Source organism: Macaca nemestrina, chromosome 7 (genome assembly GCF_043159975.1).
Source record: "Macaca nemestrina isolate mMacNem1 chromosome 7, mMacNem.hap1, whole genome shotgun sequence".
In the NCBI taxonomy this organism is placed as follows: domain Eukaryota; kingdom Metazoa; phylum Chordata; class Mammalia; order Primates; family Cercopithecidae; genus Macaca; species Macaca nemestrina.
In genome coordinates, this window is record NC_092131.1 from 61,782,003 (window position 1) to 61,795,761 (window position 13,759).

General features: G+C 33.3%; 1 long non-coding RNA gene across 1 annotated transcript in view; it reads right to left on the reverse strand.

Moving 5' to 3' along the window:
- LOC105481884 (uncharacterized) overlaps positions 1 to 13,370 on the reverse strand; it is a 34,978-nt gene extending 21,608 nt beyond the window's left edge. Inside the window, exon 1 of the long non-coding RNA XR_987241.2 lies at positions 13,297 to 13,370. This is a non-coding gene — a long non-coding RNA (uncharacterized lncRNA). The remainder of the gene's footprint in view (positions 1 to 13,296) is intronic.
- Positions 13,371 to 13,759: the final 389 nt, after the last annotated feature.

The window sequence follows — 13,759 nt, forward strand, 5'->3', positions numbered from 1 at the left end:
TTCTTTTTTGGCTGCCTTTTCTTTCTATTTCTTGCCTGACTGCTCTGGCTAGGAATTCCAGTACTATGTTGAATAGGAGTGGTTGCAGTGAGCATCCTTGTTCCAATTCTCAAGGGAAATGAATCGTTCCAGCTTTTGCTTCTTCGGTATGATGTTGGATGTGGGTTTGTCATTGATAGCTGTCATTATTTTGAGGTATATTCTTTCAATGCCTAATTTGTGGAGGATTTTATCATGAAAATCATGTTGGAGCTTACTGAAAGCTTTCTCTGCATTTATTGAAGTGATCATATAGTTTTTGCTTTGGATTCTGTTTATGTGGTGAATCATATTTATTGATTTTTGTATGTTGAACCAACCTTGCATCCCAGGATTAAAGCTTACTTGATCGTGGTGCATATATATTTTTTATGTACTGCTGGATTTGATTTGCTAGTATTTTGCTGAAGATTTTTGTATCTATGTTCATGAGGGGTATTTGTCTGAAGTTTTCTTTTTTCATTGTGTCTCTGCCAGATTTGGTATCAGGCTGATGCTGGCTCCATAGAATGAGTTACAGAAGAGCCCTTCCTCCCCTGTTTTTAGGAATATTTTTAGTAGAATTGGTAACAGTTATTTGTATGTCTGATATAATTCATCTGTGAATCCATCTGCTTTAGGGATTTTTTTGGTTAGCAGTGTATTACAGATTCAATTTCAGAAATTGATATTGATGTATTCAGGGTTTCAATCTCTTCCTCATTCAATCTTTGGATATTGCATGCTTACAGGAATTTATTCATTTAATCTATATTTGCTAATTTCTGTGCATACAGTTGTTCATCATAGTCTCAGGATCTTTTGTATTTCTGTGGGTTCAATTATAATATTACCTTTGTCATTTCTGATATTGCTTATTTGGACATTCTCTTTTTTTTCCATGTTAATCTAGCTAGGAGTCTATCAATCTTATTTATTTTTTCAAATAACAAACTCTTGGTTTCATTGATCTTTTTATGGATTTTTGTATCTCAATTTATTCTAAGTCCCCAAAAGCAATTGCAACAACACCAAAAATAGACAAGTGGGACATAATTAAACTAAAGAACTATTGCAGAGCAAAAGAAACTATCAAAAGAGCAGACAGACAACCTACAGAATGGGATAATATATTCAAACTGTCCATCTGACAAACACCTAATATCTAGAATCTATACAGAACTTAAACAAATCAACAGACAAAACCAAAATAACCTCATTTAAAAATGGGCAAAGGACAGGAACAGATTCTTCTCAGAAGATAACATACAAGTGGTCAACAAACATATTAAAAATGCTCAGCATCACCAATCATCACAGAAATGCAAATCAAAACCATGATGATACCATCTCACACCAGTCAGAATGATTATTATTAAAAATTCAAAACAACAACAGATGCTGGCGAGGCTGTAGAGAAAGGAAATGTTTATAAACTGTTAGTGGAAATGTAAATTAGTCCAGCCACTGTGAAGAGTTGTCTGGAGATTTCTGAAGGAATTTAAATCAGAGCTATCATTTGACTCAACAATCCCATTACTAGGTGTATACCCAAAGGAAAATAAAGCATTCTACCAAAAAGATATATGCAGTTGTCTGTTCATTGCTGTACTATTCACAACAGCAAAGACATAAAATCAACCCAGGTGCTCATCAGCTGTAGATTGGATAAAGAAAATGTGGTGCATATATACCACGAAATACCACACAGTCATAAAAAAGAATAAAATCACATCCTTTGCAGCAACATGGATGGAACTGGAGGCCACAATACTAAACAAATTAAGGCAGGAACAGAGAAGCAAATACTACATGTTCTCATTTATAAGTGGGAGCTAAGTATTGGGCACATAGGGACATAAATATGGAAACAATAGACACTGGACTACTAGGCAGGGGAAGGGTGAGTTAGAAAGCTACCTACTGAGTACTATGCTGACCACTAGGGTGATGACATTCGTACACTGTATAACATCCAGCATCAGCCAATAATTTCTTGTAACAAATCTGCTCATATATACCCTTGAGTAAAATAAAAGTTGAAATTTTAAAAATAAAATGAAATACAACATTCAACTATAATTTTGGATATTTCATGTTCATTTTCCAGTTCTATCAGATTATGTGCATGTATTTTACATTCTGAAGCCCTCTTTGGCTGATATTTATATAATCACCCCCATTTTTTGTATAGTGTGTATTATATATTCTTTATATCATTTTGCTTTTAACTTTTCTGTATCTTTATATTTAAAATGAGTTTCTTATAGATATCATACAGTTGAGTCTTTTTATCTAATCTTAGATTCTCTTTAACTGGAGTTTTTACATATTTTGTATTTAATGCAGTTATTAATATAGTGGGGTTTAAATCTACCATCTTATTTTCTACTCGATCCATCTGTTCTTGTTTTATATTTTCTTTTTCTGTCTTCTTCCAGATTAATCAATTATTTTTTAAAGTTTAATTTAATCATTTATATTGATTATTATATTTTGTTGTGTTTACATTCCTTGTTTTTCTAAGGCAATGGTTCTCAATTAGTGATTTTGCTCTCAGAGGACACTTGACAATGCCTAAAGACACTTTCGCCTCTCAGTACTGGAGGGGATGCTATCGGTATCTAGTGGGTGGAGGTCAGGGATATTGCTAAACATATTGCAACATATAAGCCCTCCACAACAAAGAATTATCCCACCCAAAATGTTAATAATGCTAAAGTTTAAAACACTGATATAATTTATAGAAAACACAGAATTAAGTTATGGCAATCTACTTTCATATAATATTATACTACTTTACATGCAGTTAAAGAGCCTCATGCTTCCATTTCATAGTCCCACCAGTTATAATATTATTATCATATATTCTAATTCTGTGATTGTTATAAACGCTATAATATATTGTAATTGTTATTGTTTTTGTTCTAAACCATCCATTAACTTTTTTAATATATGATAAGAACACAACATAAATTAACTCTCTTAGCAAACTTTTAAGTCTACAACAGTATTGTTAACTATTGGCACTACAATGTATAGCAAATTTCTGGGATTTATTCATCTTGCATAACTAAAACATTGTTCCCTTTGACTAATACCTCCCTGTTTGCCCCTTCTCCAGCCCCTGGAAATCACCACTCTATTCTGCTTTTTTATGGGTTTGACTATTTTAGATTCCTCATATAAGTGGTATCGTGTAATATTTGTCTTTCTGTGACTGGCTTATTTCACTTAGCATAATGCCCACCAGGTTCATCTATGTTGTTGCAAATAGCAGAGTTTTCTTCTTTGTAAAGGCTGAACAATATTCCATTGTATGCGTATATCATATTTTATTTACCCATTGATTGATCAATGAACATTTAGGTCGCTTCCACATCTTGACTATTGTGAATAATGTTGCAATGCAAGTGGAAGTGCAGATATATTTTTGAGACCCTGATTTCAACTGCTTTAAGCCCAAATTGGGATTGCTGCAACATGTGATAGTGTCCATTAACTTTTTAAAAGTTATTTTGTAGAGGATGTGGAGAAATAGGAACACTTTTACACTGTTGGTGGGATTGTAAACTAGTTCAACCATTATGGAAAACAGTATGGCAATTCCTCAAGGATCTAGAACTAGATGTACCAAATGACCCAGCCATCCCATTACTGGGTACATACCCAAAGGATTCTAAATCATGCTGCTATAAAGACACATGCACACGTATGTTTATTGCAGCACTATTCACAATAGCAAAGACTTGGAATCAACCCAAATGTCCATCAGTGACAGACTGGATTAAGAAAATGTGGCACATATACACCATGGAATACTATGCAGCCATCAAAAAGGATGAGTTTGTGTCCTTTGTAGGGACATGGATGCAGCTGGAAACCATCATTCTTAGCAAACTATCACAAGAACAGAAAACCAAACACCGCATGTTCTCACTCATAGGTGGGAACTGAACAATGAGATCACTTGGACTCAGGAAGGGGAACATCACACACCGGGGCCTATCATGGGGAGGGGGAAGGGGGGAGGGATTGCATTGGGAGTTATACCTGATGTAAATGATGAGTTGATGGGTGCAGCACAGCAACATGGCACAAGTATACATATGTAACAAACCTGCACGTTATGCACATGTACCCTAGAACTTAAAGTATAATAATAATAAATGAATTAAAAAAAAAAAAGAGTTATTTTGTAGCAGGACGAGCGGCAGACAAAACTCCTCAGACACCAAGTTACAGAAGGAAGGGGTTTATTCGGCCGGGGGCATCGGCAAGACTTCAGTCTCAAGAGTCGAACTCCCCAAGTAACCAATTCCTGTCCCTTTTAAGGGCTCACAACTCTAAGGGGGTGCATGTGAGGGGGTCCTGATTCATTGAGCAAGCAGGGGGTACGTGACTGGGGGCTGTTTGCATGGGTAATTAGATCAGAACAAAACAAGATAGGGGTTTTCACAGTGCATTTCTATACAATGTCTGTAATCTATAAGATAACAGAACCAATTAGGTCAGGGGTCGACCTTTAACTACCAGGCCCAGGGTGCGGTGCTGGGCTGTCTGCCTGTGGATTTCATTTCTGCCTTTTAGTTTTTACTTCTTCTTTCTTTGGAGGCAGAAATTGGGCATAAGACAATATGAGGGGTGGTCTCCTCCCTTAATTTTATCTTTGCCTCTAGAGTACACATTGTAAGTCATGCATGGTGGCTAAAGTACACATTGTTTAAAATATGTAGTCACAAAGATAAATTTTTAATAACCTCACAGATATATTTAAAAAATTGAACCCTAGACAGCACACTGATTTCTGCTGTTTTCACTGTGGTTACTATTCAGCAAACCATCATATTGGTGATCTGCACCTATCATTACTATAGCCAAATAAATGGATCAGATACCTTGTAATCCAGGTATTTCATCTTTTAAATATAACGTGAGTTTTCCTACAATTCTCTCTATGAATAAGAATTTTCTAGCTTATGCATCCTTTAAGCTGTGACATTTTCTTTGGAACATATAATGTCCCACTAAGTTAAATATTGAGTCGGTTTAATATTTTTAACCTTATGTGTCTGGTTTTAAAAGATTCATATGTTGAAAGTTAAAAATGAAATTATATTTTTACTATTGAGAATGTGCATTTTCATTGTTTCAGAGTTTTCATGTAAATTCTCTTGCTGATTTTAGTTTACTACTAAACACATTTCTTTAACTGAATTTATATTTGCAAGCATGAGGAAGGTCAACATGTAGAAGAGAAAAAACTGGCAACTCTATTGGAATAAGTGAAAATATAGTCTTGGAATTAAGCATTTTTGAAGCATGTTGTTTTCTTTTCTAAGGAGTAAATGTTCAAAACAGTAAGAGAACACTGTTAGAACTTAATAGCCTAATCCATCGAAAAATAAAGAAAAAAAAAGGACCATTTAATTTCCCTTTAACACAGGAACTAAATCTTATTGAAACCTTGTGCATGTCAGGCTCTCTTTGCATTATAATTCCAGCAAGGTGATCTTGCTAAGAATCTGTTGCAAACAGCTTTGGTCCTTAATGTCACAACCTCCCTCCTGCATGACTGAGATAGTAAGCACTTAAAAAATCAAGGCTGTCGTATGTTCATTGCGGCACTATTCACAATAGCAAAGACTTGGAATCAACCCAAATGTCCATCAGTGACAGACTGGATTAAGAAAATGTGGCACATATACACCATGGAATACTATGCAGCCATTAAAAAGGATGAGTTTCTGTCCTTTGTAGGGACATGGATGCAGCTGGAAACCATCATTCTCAGCAAACTATCGCAAGAACAGAAAACCAAACACCGCATGTTCTCACTCATAGGTGGGAACTGAACAATGAGATCACTTGGACTCAGGAAGGGGAACATCACACACCGGGGCCTATTATGGGGAAGGGGGAGGGGGGAAGGATTGCATTGGGAGTTATACCTGATGTAAAGGACAAGTCGATGGGTGCAGCACACCAACATGGCACAAGTATACATATGTAACAAACCTGCACGTTATGCACATGTATCCTAGAACCTAGAAGTATAATAATAATAATAAAAAAAAATCAAGGCTGGGAATGACTATCCTTTGTGTATTCTTTCATTGATTTATTTTTAAAAATAGTTTTCTCTATTTCAATTTCCTTTGCTTTTATATGGTTTTTATCTTTCTTATAGTCTCTGACCTAAAAAGCAGGAAGTAAAAATGTTCAAAAGATCTGGAATAAGTACAAGTTCAGAACAAAAATAATTTTTGCTCTTTAGCTGACTATGAACCAAATAGTTTGAATTTTAGAATTTTAATTTAATGCTCTTCCACCTCCATATATTTATTCACTAAAAATATTAAATTACTCATATTCAAGTGGACTTGATTATTTTTGGTGTCCATTTATAGTTATTTGAACCAAATCACATTTTCATTTTTTCTTACTTCTCAATCATTTTCTCTTGGCACAATATTATAATTCCTTCTGAGTACATGATGTTGTGTTATATCCATATTATCCACTTTTAATGTAATTTCAATGAACAAGTCACCTACATCAATACTTAGAAATATTGATGATGAAGATTCTTAAAGAAACAACAGGGTATATTTTCACACTTGCCACATTAATAAGATAAATTATCAAAGATAAAACAATCAAGTATTAAAAACTAGACAGATTCTTCTACAGTTTTGTATAAAACAAATTAAGTAACTATAGGGGAATTCTATAATATCTTCCCATAGAAGTCCTACCTGCCATTGAAGTATAATCTATGCCCAGATATGACAGTTCTGGTCCAGAAAACGGCTGTTTCCAAAGTTATACTGAATATCAAATGTGGTTTCATGAGTGTTAGAATTATTTTGTTTATAAGTAACAGAAAACTACATTAAACTATTTTAAGAAATAAAAGAAATTAACTGGTTCAGATAACTGAAAAGTATATCCATTTGTTAAACGCAGAATAGCTTGCCCAGAGGGTCATCAGGTTAGGAAAGGTGGGCTGCTGGAAAACTAAACTTTCCCTAATGACTGAACATTTCTGACTCCAGACTTCCCAGTTTTTCTAAGCAAGCACAGAATACTTTATCATTGGCATTGTATTTACATATTTTTTTCTCAGAAGATGAAAATATATTGTGTTTTGTGGCCTTTAAATGAGAAGACTCCAGTAATTCTCCTCTTATTGCTACCAACATATAATTTTTAAAAGTTAAAAACATAATTATATTTTACATGACTAGATATAAAGCATCCATGTGTTAGATTTACTTAACCTATTAATGACAGAGTAATCAGGGAGGTACAGCTAATTCAAAAAAATTAAGAGGCCAAGTATTCATAGAATACAAAAGATACAATGTAGAGAAAGATCAAAGATAGCTAAAAAGTCTAGATCTGGGGGCGGTTACATATATAGAGAAAGCCAGTACAGGTCTATTCCAAGAGCTCACCAGGAAAATATACAAAGGGATCTTACAAGACTAAAGGTAAAGGTTTTAGCAGAAAACATTTATTTATCCATCTGAATATATTTTATCTAAATGCTCCTCCAGTTCTCCTTCATAAAGTGCTGTGTTGGAAAATGGCAGAGAAAGAGAAAACCAGAAGACTCTATTTTATAAAATCACTTTTATTTAAAGTATGCATCAATAAATAAATAAATAAAATGAGGTATGCATCAGTTTCTATATAACATGGAAAATGCTATTTAAACAGTAGAAAACTCCTAAATAAAAATGTTAAGAACCTTACATTTATTTTCATGTATACTCTGAAATCTAGGGGCTGTAATGGTTTATTTTATGTGTCAACTTGACTGGGCTATAGGATGCCTGGGTGTGTCTGTGATGGTGTTTCTGAAAGGGATTGGCATTTGAGTTGGTAGACTGAGTGAAGATCTGCCCTAACCAATACAGGTGCCTCATCCAATCCATTGAAAGCCTAAATAGAAGAAAAAATGGAGGGAGGGGAAATTTGCTCTGTTTGCTTGAGCTGGGACCTCCATTTTTACCTTCCCTCAGGCTTCAGTACTCCTGGTTCTCAGGTCTTGAAACTGGACTGGGACTTATAACACTGATTATCCTGGGTTATAGGCCTCTGGTTTGGTCCAGAACTACACTGCTAGTTTTCCCAAACCTCCAGCTCACAGATGGCAGCTCAAGGGATTTATCAGCCTCCATAATCACATAAGCCAACCCATCAAAATAAATCTCTTTCTAGACTACATGTTAATATATCCTACTGGTTCTGTTTCTCTTGAGAACTAGGGCTAATACAGGGGCCACAATTACGAGAGGATTTATTCTTATATTAAACAAATCATTTGTCTTTTAAAATTTAGATTTAATTTAAATATTGTAAAATATACAGATCTTAAGTATACAGTGGCATGAGTTTTGACAAATGTCTACACTCATGCAACCAATACTCCATTTGAGACATACCACATTTCTATTAACCTATAAATTTCTCATTCCCTTTTCCAATCAAACTCTGACCTTTAAGAAAACCACTAATCTGATTTATATCACCATAGAGTAATTTTACCTATTTTAAAATTTTATGTAAATTGAATCACTTTTTCATTTAACATGTTTTTTAAAATTCACCCATTTTGTCATGTGTCAGTAGTTCATTTTATATTGTTATATATTCCATTGAATGCATATCCCAAAATGTATCCACTTCCCTATTGATAGATATTTCAGCTATTTCCAGTATTGAGCTATCATTAGTAAAGTTGGTATAAATAGTCATATGTAAATTTTCTGTGTCATAGTTTTCATTATTCTTGGTTAAATACCAATATACAGAATAATAGGATTACAGGGTAGTTTTATAAGACATTGCCAAATCATTTTGCAAAATGGCTTTACTATTTCACACTTCCACTAGCAATATATGACAGTTATGTTTGCTCTATGTTTATCAAAATGTTGTATTCAGTATTTTTTCTTTTAGTCAACAAATGAATGTTTAGCAATATTTCATTGCATTTTTAATTTGTATTTCCCTATTATGAACTTATTTATAGGATTATTGAGTATTTTTAAAAAATTTACCTAACTATACAATGTTCTGTAAGCCTCATGTTAACCACAACACAAAAATGTATAGTAGATAACACAAGACATAAAAAGCAAGGAATCAAAGTATATTACTAGGGGAAATAATCACAAAGAAAAACATCAACAGAAAAAGAAACAAAAGAGCTACAAAAATTAACAAAATAGCAATAATAAATCAATACTTATCAAAAATTACCTTGAAAGCAAATGTACTAAGTTTTCCAGTCAATACACATACAGTAGCTGAATGTATATATATCAATATATGCTGCTTATAAGAGATTCATGTCACCTATCAGACACACACAAGATGAAAGTGATGGGATGGAAGAAGATATTTCATGCAAATGGAAACCAAAAGAGAGCAGAAATACCTACACTAACATCAGCTAAAATAGGCTTTGAGTCAGAAACTGTAAAATGAGACAAAGAAAGACATTAAATAATGATAATGGTCAATTTAGCAAGAGGATATAACAATTATAAACATATATGCACTCAATATGGGAATATCTAAATATATAAATACTTTTATACCTCGAGAGAGATAGACTAATTCAGTCATCCTATGGAACTTCAATACTACAGTTTCTTGAGACTTAAACTTCACTTTAGACCAAATAGACCTAATAGACATATACAGAACACTCTATCCAACAGCAACAGAATACACATTCTTCTTAAGTGCGCATTCTCCAAGAAAGATTACATGTTAGGCTATAAAACTAGTCTTAGTAAATGTAAACAGATTTAAATCACACAAAGTAACTTTTCTGAGCACAATGATATTGAACTAGAAATCAAAAACATGAAGAACTTGGGAAAATTTAAAAATACATGAAAATTAACATGTTTCTGAGAAAAACAGTAGGTCAAAGAAGTTAAAAGATGAATTTAAAAAGATATTGAGACAAACATAAATGGAAAAACAACATACCAAAACTTATGTGATGCAGCAAAAGCAGGTCTAAGAGAGAAGTTTATAGCAATGAACACCTACCTTAAAAAACAAGATCTCAAACAATATAATGTTATATCATAAATAACTAGAAAAAATCCACTAAGCACAGAGTTAATAGAAGAAAAAATAAAACAGATAAGAGTGGAAATAAATGAAATAGAGACTAGAAAAACAATCAAAAGATCAACAAAACCAAACTGATTTTACGAAGAGATTAAACAAAATTGACAAGCCTTCGGCTAAACTAAAAAGAGAGAAGAGAAATAAATAAAATTGTAAATGAAAGAGGAGGCATTACAACTGATGCCACAACAAGACAATGAATTATAAGACACTACTTTGAATAATTATACACTAACAAATCGTATAACCTAGAAGAAATGGATAAATTCCTAGACACATAAAACCTACCAACACTGAGTAATGAATAAATAAAAAAAAAATCTGAACAGATTAATAATGAATAAAAAGATTGAATCACTAATACAAGTCTATCAAAGAAAAGCCCACGACTGATGGCTTCCCTGCAGAATACCACAAAACATTTAAAGAAGATCTAATACCATTCCTTCTCAAACTCTTCCAAAATATTAAAGAATAAATACTTGCTAACTGATCTTATGATACCAGAATTATCCTGGGACCAACGACAGAAGAGGCTACTACAAGAAAAGAAAATTACAGGACCAGGCACAGTGGCTCATGCCTGTAATCTTAGCACTTTGGGAGGCCAAGGCAGGAGAATTGTTTGAGTCCAGGAGTTTGAAACCAATCTAGGCAACATAGCAAGACCCTAGCTCTATAAAAAATTTAATAACATTAGCCAGACATGGTGGCACATGCCTATAGTCCCCGTTATTTGGGAGGTTGAGGTGGAGAGATCGCTTGAGCCCAGGAGTTCAAGGTTGCAGTGAGCCATGATCAGTCCACTGTACTCCAGCCTGGGCAACAGAGTGAGACCATGGAAAGAAAGAAGAAAGAAAAGAAAGAAAAGAAAAAAAAAGAAAAGCAAAGAAAAGAAAGGAAAGGAAAGAAAGGAAAGAAGGAAGAGAAAAGAAAGAAAGAAAAGAAGGAAAGAAAGAGAGAGAAAAAGAAGGAAAGAAAGAGAGAAAAAGAAAGAAGGAAAGAAAGAAAAAGAAAGAAAGAAAAAGAAAGAAAGAGAAAAGAAAAGAAAGGTAGGCAAAAATAAAGAATTATAGATCTATATTCCTGATGAATATAAAGAATATAGATGCAAAATTTCTTAATGAAATACCAGCAAACTGAATTCAAGAATATGTTAAGTGGAACATAAAGGATCATTCACCATAATCAAGTGGATTTATTCTTTGGACACATGATGGTTCAACATATAAAAATCTATAAATGAGATACTTCACATAAATAGAATAAAGGACGAAAACCATATCATCAATTAAATTGATGCAGAAAATGCATCTGATAAAATTCAGCATTCTGTTATGATAAATATTCTCAAAAAATTATGTATAAACGTAATGAATTGCAACACAATAAAGGACATATATAACAGGTCCACAACTAACATCATACTCAATGAAGAAAAGTTAAAATCTTTTTCTCTAAGATCCCTTCTACTGAACATAGTACTAAAAGTCTTAGCCAGATCAATTAGGCGAGGCAAAGAAATGAAAGTCATTCAAGCTTGGAAAAAAGAAGTTAAACTGTCTGTGTTTTTTATATAGAAAACTCTAAATACCCCACTTAAAAACTATTAGAAGTAATAAACAAATTCAGTTATCTTGCAGGATATAAAATCAACACACAAAATCAATAGTGTTTCTACAACAACAAGTTGTTCGAAAAAAGAAAAAACATTCACAATGTCTACAAAAAATAAAATAAAATATTTCAGAATAAATTTAACAAAGGACAAATACCTATACTAAAACTAAAAAATGCTGATGAAATAAATTGAAGACACAAATAAATGAAAAGATATTCTGTGTTCATGGAATAGAATTCATATTGTTAAAATGTTATACCACCCAAAGCAATCTACAGATCCAACATAATCTTTATCAAAATTATACTAACATCTTTCACAAAAATAGAAAAAAATCTCAAAATGAATATGGAATCATGAAAAACCTAGGGTAAGCAAAGCAGTCTTAAGTAAAAAGAAGAAAATTAGAGGTGTCACACTCCAAGACTTCAATATATACCACAAAACCATAGCAATCAAAACAGCATGGTACTGGCAAAAGAAAAAAAAAGGAAGTAGACACATAAACCAATGAAACAAAATAGAGAGCTCAGAAATAAATTTATGCATTTATAGTCAGTTAAATGTGTATTAGGCCCTTCTCACATTGCTATAAAGACATACGTGGGACTGAGTAATTTATTTAAAAAAAAAAAGAGGTTTAATCAACTCACACTTCTGATGACTGTACAGGCTTATGCTTCTGGGAAGGCCTCAAAAAACTTAAAATCATTGCAGAGGACAAAGGGGAAGCAAGCACATCTTAACCTGGCTGGCAGGAGAGAGAGAGAGAAGGGGGTGGTGCTACATACTTCCAAACAACTAGATCTCATGAGAACTCTGTTACAAGAACAGCAAGGGGGAAGTCCACACCCATGATTCAGTCACCTCCCACCAGGCCCCTCCTGCAACACTGGGAATTACAATTTGACATGAGATTTGGGTGGGGACACAGAGCCAAACCATGTTAAGTGGTTACTATATACTGGGTGTATCGTGGTGAAGGTGTGGGAGATATTGGATACAAAATTTCAGTTAGATAGGAAGAATAAGTTCAAGAGATCTATTATAAAACATGGTGACTTATAGTTAACAGCAATGTATTTTATCCTTAAAAATTGCTAAGAAAATAGTTTTAAGTGTTCTCATCACAAAAAAAGTCTGCATATGTTAATTAGCCCAACTTAGCCATTCCACAATATATGCATATTTTAAAACATATACATGATAAATATATACTTTATTTGATAATCAAAAATAAATATGTGAAACAAGAAAAATTTTCTTTTAATAGGGTTTGTTCAAATATTGTGTCTTTTAAAGGATTGTTTATAATATTCTTATTGACTTGTAGGGTGCCCTTAGCTGAATGTTTGTATCTCTCCCAAATTTATATGTTTAAATCTTATCTGCCAAGGTGATAGTATTAGGCAGTGGGGCTTTTTAGGTCATGAGGGCAGAACCCTCATGAATGAAATTAGTGCCCTTATAAAAGAGGCCCAAGGGACACCCCTTACCTTTTTCACCATGTGAGGACATGGATAGAAGCTGTCATCTACACACCAGAAAGCTGCCCCCTTACTAGACACTCTGATCTTTTACTTCCCAACATCAAGACCTGTGGGAAACAAATGTGTTTTTATAAGTTTCCTAGTTCATGGTATTTGTGTTATAGCAGCCCAAACAGACTAAGACATAGAGTTTTTTTTTTTTTTTTTCCAATATTCTGGATGTAAGCCTCCTGTTAGATGTTTACAAATATTCCCACCCTTTCTGTGATTTTTTTTATTGATTTTATTAATTACATATTTTGCTGAAGTGTTAAGCCATAGGATATCCTTATGATAAATTTAGAAACAGGGAATTTTAAAAGTATGAATACATCTGCATATTCAAAACCCAATGAAGTGAAAAAAATGGTTTAGTTATGGTAGTCTAAAAATAAAAGAATGAGGGGCAGGTTTGAAAGAAAGTATTTAA